Source organism: Simochromis diagramma, unplaced genomic scaffold (assembly GCF_900408965.1).
Source record: "Simochromis diagramma unplaced genomic scaffold, fSimDia1.1 OVJJ01000586.1, whole genome shotgun sequence".
Classification (NCBI taxonomy): domain Eukaryota; kingdom Metazoa; phylum Chordata; class Actinopteri; order Cichliformes; family Cichlidae; genus Simochromis; species Simochromis diagramma.
Window position 1 is genome coordinate 1 of NW_024387399.1, and position 9562 is coordinate 9562.

Consider the following 9562-nt stretch of genomic DNA (forward strand, 5'->3'; position numbering starts at 1 on the left):
GGCCAATTTGGGATACACAAAGCCAGAATCAGGAGGTGCGACAGGCGCGGGCTACCCCGCCATTACTCTATGCGTTTTTGCCCTTATACTTTAATAACAGCGGCACTATGGGATACCTGTGAACGTCACCATGCACACACCTCACCTCCACCCATTCTGCCTCCAGCAATGCCCCGGGGCGAACCAAGCTTTGGTGTACGAGGGTCTGCGTGCGGCCCGTGTCCACCAACGCCTGGCGTATACCCCCTCGAGTCCTTACCGGAATACTGTATGTCCCTCCTGGACCGGGGAAGGGTGCTGGGGCGCCAGCAACACGAAACACCTGCCCCACTTCCATAAGCGGACAATCCCTCCTCAGGTGCCCCCGGCTGCCCGCACTTCCAACACTCCGGCCCCGGCGTCTGTGCTGCTCTCCGTGGCTCGGGGGCGGCTCCACTTGGCTCGGTTCCCCTGGACGGCACCAACGCCGCGAAAGGGTTAGTGGGGCTCAGCGCCGGCAGCCGCTCTGCCTGCCCTGGTGCCGGCACACAGCGCCTCGGGGCCGGCACTGGGGCCTGTTTGTTCGGCCTCCGTCCGGCGTCCCTGGGTTCCCCTGCTCCAGCGGCAAGGTGGTCCTCCGGCAGCGTCACCACTACCTCCAAGCTTGCGGGCCGGTGGCACCGGACCCATCTCGCCGTCTCCGCTGGCAATCCCTCCGTGAACTGCTCCAGCACCACCTTGTCCACCAGCTTCGTCTCCCCCTCCGATGTTCCCGGTTGCAGCCAGCGTACCGCCGCGTCGCGCAGCTGCCGGGCCCAGGCGAATGGTCGGTCCGTTGTAGCCAGCCGACAGGCCCGGAACCGCCGGCGGTGGTCTTCGGCGGTGAGCCCTAGCCTGTCCACCACCGCCCGGCTCACGTCCGCGAAGCTGCTCCTCGACGCCGGAGGCAGACTCAGGGCCGCTGTTTGTGCCTCCCCGGACAGCAGGGGGAGCAGCCGCGGAGCCCACTCCTCCCGCGGCCATTGGCAAGCCTCCGCCGTGGCACGGAAGGTCTCCAAAAAAACCTGTGGGTCGTCCCCGTCCCCCATCCGGGGCACCGCCACCGACAGTGGCGAGGGCTTCGGCGTGGCAGCGGCCCCGACCAGCCGCTCCAGAACTTGCGTCTGCCGGTCCGTCTGCTCCCGCAGCGCGGCCAGGTGGGCACGCTGGTCGGCCGCCTGATCCCGGCTCATCGTCGCCATCTCCGCCAGCATATATATATATATATATATATATATGTATATATATATATATATATATGTATATATGTATATATATATATACACACACATATATATATATATATATATATATATATATATATATATATATATATATATGTATATATATATGTATATGTATTAGGGGTGCAACGATATTCGTATCGATATTGAACCGTTCGATACAGTGCTTTCGGTTCGGTACGCATATGTATCGAACAATACAAACATTTGTAATTTATTTTATCAATTTTCCTTCTGATGATGCTGTCTGTGTTGAGCGCTCAGTGAATCTGTGTTCGACTACTCCGCCTAGGCTGCACTGTCGAGCGCAGATCCACTGAGCACTCAACACAGACAGCATAGTCAGAAGGAAGAGCGCAGGGCAAGCTAGCGAGACAGAAGTTAAGCTCTACTTGCAACATTCAGATCTGGCGTTTGGAATTATTTTGGTTTTCATGTGACGTATGACCCTGAAGGTAAGCGAGTCATGGACTAAAGTAAAACAGTATGTTGGATGTGCCATGCAATGCTCAATTACATTGGTGTGAACTAGTGTGTTAGCGCAGTTAGCTCGTTAACGTGTTTGCCGTCTAGCCCCATGCACGGAGCGATCGGCGGTAGCTCGTTAACGGAGATTTGCCGTGTTGTGGCGTTAAGGTCATTTCAACGAAATTAACCTGAAAGCACTAGTGGGAACACAACGAATATGACTGCACATTTACGCTGACATCATCCTAGTGCAAAGACAAAAACAACAAGCATGCTACTAACTTTAGCCGAGTCATTTAGACAGCTGTTAGCACATGATTCTCCTTATGCTGCTGAGAATATAGCCCAGAAGAAGCGGATAGTATAGCTTTTATTTTGGAAAGAGCCATTTCTCTGTAATAAACTCTCTTTCCAAAGATGAGTGATTCCTCAATCAGATACAGGGCTTGCAATATCGCTAGCCCGACGTCCCGGAGCTAGCGATTTTTTCAGTCGGGCTACCAAAATCTATCTCTTCCCTGCCCGTCGGGCTATTGTAGGAAAAATATATGTCAATGCTTTTGCATTCTTTCAGAAATGTAGCTGGGTAATTATGTCATTGGCATCGGTGAGCCACTGTCAATATGTGACATATTGAAGTCGCGTTTGAATTTGCGCTTGTTTTTTTGCTTTCACTTTGCAATCGTGCGAACTGTGTATAGAGAGCGACAGCACTGATCTGTGAGTGATGATAATTTGTTCACCAATTCCTCTGACATCGTCTTATTAATCGTTAGCTTACTATGCAAACATGACAAGTGAAATCTCCCGCAGCAAGCTTAAACATGTGAGAGGTTGATCGCGCAGAGAATCGCTGAGCTTATGTGAGTGAGCGTGTAAAAGCATTTCAGTTCTGCTGAGCCAAATAAGACAGGTCAGGGTGAAGAAGTGACAGCCAAAGAAAAGCTTACCACAAAACGGAGAAGTTATGACAAATCAGACTATAAGGCAAAAGGAAAGTGCAGCTTTATGGTTTCATGGACAAAAGAATTTCTGTGGCTGCAATATGATGAGCTAAATAACCAGGGCTGCACATAAGTGGTCCGCAGATGCGCATTCGCTGTCAAAATAAAAAACACGCACAAGGGTTAGGGTTAAATTTAAAAACTGTACTTTTGAGTTAAAATATATATTTATAATTTTAATAAATGACAAATTAAAAATGCATGAACATTTTTTTGTATCGAAAAAATATCGAACCGTGACACCAAAGTATCGAACCGAACCGAACCGTGAATTTTGTGTATCGTTGCACCCCTAATATGTATATATATATATGTATATGTGTATATATATATATACACGTATAGTGATTGGTATATATATGTATATATATGTGTATGTAATGTGTGGTGTGATATAGATAAGTTGTATATATGGTGTGTGGTGTGTGATATATTATATATATATGGGTGTGTGTATATATATTATATATATATGTGTGTTATATGTAGAGTATATATATATATATATATATATATGTGTGTGTTATATATCTATATTTGTGGTGATGTATCTATATATATCTTATTATGTGTGTAGTGATGTTATATCTAGATATTGAATATGTGTGTGTGTTGTGTGTGTGTGATCTATAATCTGTGTGTGTATATCTATGTGCGTGTGTGTGTGTATTCTATATAGGTGGGTGGTGGTGTATACTCATGTGTGTGTGTATATCTATATGTGTGGTGTCTCTCGATCTGTGTGTGTGTGTGTGGTAATATATATATCTGGTGTGTGTGTATATATACTGTGTGTGTGGTGTGTGTATATATGTGTGTGTGTGTATATATATAGATTATTGTGTATATCTCTATACAGTGGGGCAAAAGTATTTGTCGCCACCGATTGTGCAAGTCCCCCACTTCTTTCAAATCCTCCCATGTGGTCAGGATTTTTTTTCACATTCTGTCTCTCACATTTGAAGTGTACCTCTGGTGCAAATTACGGACCTCGTCATCATTTTAAGTGGGGGAACTTGCACAATCGGTGGCTGACTAAATACTTTTTTGCCCCACTGTATGAGAGTGGCCTCTGTCTGGTTGTGAGCTTTAGTAGGTGAGGTGAGAGGTGAAACAAAGTGCAATTGAGGTCGGGAGACATATACACACACATCTTAGGTAGACTTATATTCTAGGTAAGAGTTCAGACATATTTCTTTTGCAACTGCATTTTGAGTCTGCAGAATTGACAGTTTTTGTTGCAGAGCATGCCCTGAGGTTTTGGAGAAGCGAGAGCGAGACGGGCTACAGGAAAGGCATCTGGCATGGAGATGGAGGCGATGTTCTTTTCACTGTGTCAAAAGTCGTCACCAGAACATTTGTGGTTTTGAAACTTATGCATGTATTGTATCTGCTTGATGCATGAGGGGGCGTCATAAACATTCCCTGATGTTAAAAACAACTGATTGTTTATTGTTCGAGTGAGATCGATGCTGTCTGCGTACAGTGTTCATCTCCCACACGTGTGCTCATTAAAATCATCGTTTGACCGACTCTCCTGGACCAGTGTTGTGATTTTGAATCCCTCCTGTATCCCTCCTCAGTATTTGAACCCTTAACAAAGCACAGCTCATATTAATATTATTTCAATTCAATTTTATTTATATAGCGCCAAATCACAACAAAAGTCGCCTCAAGGCGCTTCATAGATACAGAGAAAAAACCAACAATCATATGACCCCCTATGAGCAAGCACTTTGGCGACAGTGGGAAGGAAAAACTCCCTTTTAACAGGAAGAAACCTCCGGCAGAACCAGGCTCAGGGAGGGGCGGGGCCATCTGCTGTGATTGGTTGGGGTGAGAGAAGGAAGACAGGATAAAGACATGCTGTGGAAGAGAGACAGAGGTTAATAACAGATATAATTCAATGCAGAGAGGTCTGTTAACACATAGTGAGTGAGAAAGGTGACTGGAAAGGAAAAACTCAATGCATCATGGGAATCCCCTGGCAGCCTACGTCTATTGCAGCATAACTAAGGGAGGATTCAGGGTCACCTGGTCCAGCCCTAACTATATGCTTTAGCAAAAAGGAAAGTTTTAAGCCTAATCTTGAAAGTAGAGATAGTGTCTGTCTCCTGAATCCAAACTGGAAGCTGGTTCCACAGAAGAGGGGCCTGAAAACTGAAGGCTCTGCCTCCCATTCTACTTTTAAATACTCTAGGAACAACAAGTAGGCCTGCAGAGCGAGAGCGAAGTGCTCTAATAGGGTGATATGGTACTACAAGGTCATTAAGATAAGATGGGGCCTGATTATTTAAGACCTTGTATGTGAGGAGCAACATTTTGAATTCTGGATTTAACAGGAAGCCAATGAAGGGAAGCCAAAACAGGAGAAATCTGCTCTCTCTTTCTAGTCCCTGTCAGGACTCTTGCTGCAGCATTTTGGATTAGCTGAAGGCTTTTCAGTGAGTTTTTTGGACATCCTGATAATAATGAATTACAGTCGTCCAGCCTGGAAGTAATAAATGCATGAACTAGTTTTTCAGCGTCACTCTGAGACAGGATATTTCTAACTTTAGAGATGTTGCACAAATGGAAGAAAGCAGTCTTACATATTTGTTTAATATGTGCGTTGAAGGACATGTCCTGGTCAAAAATGACTCCAAGGTTCCTCACAGCGTTACTGGAGGCCAAGGTAATGCCATCCAGAGGAAGAATCTGCTTAGATACCATATTTCTAAGATTTTCAGGGCCGAGTACAATAACCTCAGTTTGATCTGAATTAAGAAGCAGAAAGTTAGCGGCCATCCAGGTCTTTATGTCTTTAAGACATTCCTGCAGTTTAACTCATTGGTGTGTGTTATCTGGCTTCATGGACAGATAGAGCTGGGTGTCATCAGCATAGCAGTGTAAATGTATGCTATGTCTTCTGATGATGCTGCCTAATGGAAGCATGTAAACATATTATACTGTGCGTATACACAGTATAATATTAATATGAGTTCAAGCTGTTCTTCAAGCAGCTCGTCTTTACTTTAATACTCAGAGTTTTACTGCAGCAATGAATCAGAGTTTCAGCTTTTTAAACAGACTCGAGTGATGAGAGGAAAACACAGAAATCTAAAGCTCACAGGTTCACCTGTTCACACCTGCTGGCAGATCACTAGTGATGTGTCCTGTGTGTCGAAGCTTCGATACCTGTGTCGGGTAATCTTGGGGGAGTTTTTATGAAGCGCGTATCGAGGCTTGCTTTGATTACGTATGCAGTGACGTTCAAGGCCTCGCGGGCAGTCCGTACCACGTGACTGATTCAGGAACTGGCTCGCCGGTTCGCGCCAGATTCGAAATAAAATGGGCAGCAAAACATAGCTGATTCCCCCATCACATTGTGTTGTGGAATTGGATTACGTACGTGCTACATAGTTAATTGAGCATTTCTTGTTCGATGGAACCAGCAAGGAAGAGATTTTTTTAATCTCATCTCTTCTAATAAAGTATGCACACAGTAATAAATATCACGAATGATAAGTACCATAATATAAATAAACAACACTACAGATCCTATAATCTGATTTCTGTCTTTTAGTTTTTTAAAAAGTGAAGCGCCACACACTAGCTTGTGTCCTTATCCAGATGCACATAAGCATGATTACACAGTTACTAGTCGGTTTTGATTATCGATTAAAATCGATTCTAGCTTGGATAACGTGATATCGATTCATTAAAATCCTGAATCAATTTTTTAATATAAATTCATTTTGCCCGAAATGCCAGAATCTCAGGTTAAACCTCACAAAATTTCAACAACCACCAAACAGCTAGAACAGTAAATGAGAGCAGGTACACGGATTCTGCACATAGATGTAAACACAAAGCGCGGAGCCTCCGACGGATCTGAATCAGTGAGATGTCGCCTTTCTCACCCGACGGCACGGACACGGTCGGGGCTGAAAACCTACAGCTCGCTGATTCTGATGTTTCAGCGGGTCCATGCTTTGTGTTTACGTCCTTTTTGCACTGATTCTGAAGCTATGTGGAATCAGAACGATGCCACCTTGAAACGAAACCGAAAAAAATATTGAAACCGAAAAAAAATATTGTAACTGAAATAAATGTACTGAAAAATCTTGTATTGAAACCGAAAAAAAAATTGATAGTGAAAAACAATTAATTGAAACTGTAATTTTTTTGCTTTTGCTTACAATTTTTTTTTTTTCGGTTTCAATCCACTTTTCGGTTTCAAACCATTTTTCAGTTTCACTCTGCTGGCACTGTTTTGGCGTACGGGGGCGCGCTGGGGGGCGGGGATTCCGACCCGCATGTATTTGCATATATTATAATGCTGACCAATGACTGGCGAAAACACTGACGACGCGGCTGCGGTCACGGACAAACTCGGACGTGTCTGTTCGGGAATGGCAGATGCCGAGAGGTCCAGCGTTTACATTACCGACTATTTCAAAGTGACAGCCTGAGGTGTTCTTCAGTAAATTGGACTACCGGACAGGAGGACCTGAGGCCCCACCGCATTAATTTTGGTAAGTTAAATGTGTTTGTAAGCTAATCCGTAATTTAGGTCCTTAGCTAGCTACCTAAGGACCTAGCTAGCTACAATGAGCACTCAGCTGTCGGGGAAACTTGTTTTGTAAAGTTCGTTTAGCTAACCCGTGCAGGTGAATGAATTTACCCTGACTAAAGAAATCAAGAGAAACGCACCGGGCTGCTCAGTGACTAACCACGGTTACTGTACTTTTATTATGAGTATTATACTGTAAGAGCAACAGGCTGGACTCTGCTTCTGCTCCTGTGCAGAGCTGATTATTAAATATGTGCAAACAGCAGCATGTTTTCTGTCGCTTTCCACATGTGGAAGGACATTAACGCCAACTTTTAAATTCCCCTCATTAGTCAATAGCTACGGATTAAATAGCAAAGCCCGATACTTATGTACTGAAACCAACTACTTCCGCTTGTCAGCTTAAGTTAAAATGTTACATTTTTCCCCTGATTATTTTTTTTAGCTCTTTTTTTTTTTTTTTTTACTGAGTTTGTTACAAATATTCAGGTTAAAAAACTGTCCGAATTATTTTTAATGAATTATGTTCACAAAGTCACATGTGCAGTACTCTGTACAGCTTGTATCCTTTAAGACAAATAATTTGAAACATTAATATTTCTTGTTCAATACTGAGCTGATAACACCTCTGTATGTTGTGACCAGGATGCCGCAGCAGACTGAACCTCGACTGAAACCTGCTCCATCATCTCATCTTTGCAGATGTCCATTTATAAAGCATCAACAACTCAAAGGTAAACATGATATTAGAAAATGTGTTAGTAAGGCCTTTAAAACAAATAAAAAAAATAAAAAGCTGTCGGCAGAACTGTAGGACTGAACAACTTCAGATCCCGAGTGTGTGAGGACAGAGAAGGATCAGCTCTATTTCAGATTTGAGATAAACTTTATATTTCAGTTTGTGATGATTCTGTTCTGTTTGTGATTACAGGAGCTGTCCTCAGATTCAGACCTCAGCACCACCCAGTGACAGCAGACAGATCATCCTATATCTTCACTCTTTGTAGTAACTCCAAAATTAACTGAAGAAAACAGTAAAGAGGTTAAAGTACAGTGGGGCAAAAAAAGTATTTAGTCAGCCACCGATTGTGCAAGTTCCCCACTTAAAATGATGACAGAGGTCAGTAATTTGCACCAGAGGTACACTTCAACTGTGAGAGACAGAATGTGAAAAAAAAATCCATGAATTCACATGGTAGGATTTGTAAAGAATTTATTCGTAAATTAGGGTGGATTATTTACTGTCATATTCCCATATATCATTGTGATGCTGTTTATTCTATTACTCTTGTTCTCTTCTGCTTGTTTTCTTTTTTCTTTCTCAACAGGTGATCCAGGTGATCGATATATGCATTTTTTTTCTTTTTTCTTTTTCTGCCCATTCTGTTGGTTTTTGTTTTTTGCCCTTCTCCCCCATCCCTCTTCTCAGCTGTTTCTCTTTCCCTCTTTCTTTCTCCCCTTCTTTCCCCCAGTCAAGTCTGTCCCGTATTCAGCAAGTGAAAATAAAATAAACAATAAAAGGTGAATCAAATGGACCATTATGGCAAGGCTGGGATGGTCCATTTGGTAAAGTAAATCTGTTGGGCATCTTTCTTTGCCTTTAGACAATAATTCTGATGGCAAAAGAGCCAAACGGGACAGGCAAAAAAAAAAAAAAAAAAAGACACAATAACAACACTGGTCCGGCCGGGTTGAGTCAAACGATGATTTTAATGATCACACGCGTGGGAGATTGACACCGTACGCAGACAGCATCACATCTCAAAATGGTGGAGCATTGATCAAACTCTTATAGCCTCTAGTGGCCCCCACCTTATCATAAAAGCCTAAACATTCACATTCTTTCTCTCACACGGCGCCTAAGCTAAGACCTTGGCTCCCTGTTTATCTGCTCCTGCTGAGATGGGGCAGAAAACCTCTGTATGTATGTTCTGTTCTCTTCTAATCAGACAAATAAGGCGATGACTTTCTGCAAACAGTATTTCTTATAACTCAGCAGTATAATGCATCATAAAACAATATCATTCATTCACAATAAATCAGCAGTCTAATGTAATGCAAATCAGTTTAACAAATGCAATAGTTATCACCTTCTTCTAATTCAGGAGAATAATGCAAACTAAAACTATATAATCATTCACAATCTTTAATTAGGGGTATAACATGGTATAAGGTAATATTATAATCCCACAAAAGTAATTCTTGAAATCAGAAGCAACAGAAAACCTCATCATGTTTTGGTTAGTCTGATATAGAATAGAATAGAATAGAAT

General features: G+C 42.9%; 1 long non-coding RNA gene across 1 annotated transcript; it reads left to right on the forward strand.

The window, feature by feature from the left end:
- The first annotated feature begins 7319 nt into the window (after window positions 1-7319).
- LOC120720704 lies at window positions 7320-8316 on the forward strand. The gene is made up of 2 exons (XR_005693012.1): window positions 7320-8023; window positions 8221-8316. It is a non-coding gene; the product is annotated as an uncharacterized LOC120720704 (long non-coding RNA).
- Window positions 8317-9562: the final 1246 nt, after the last annotated feature.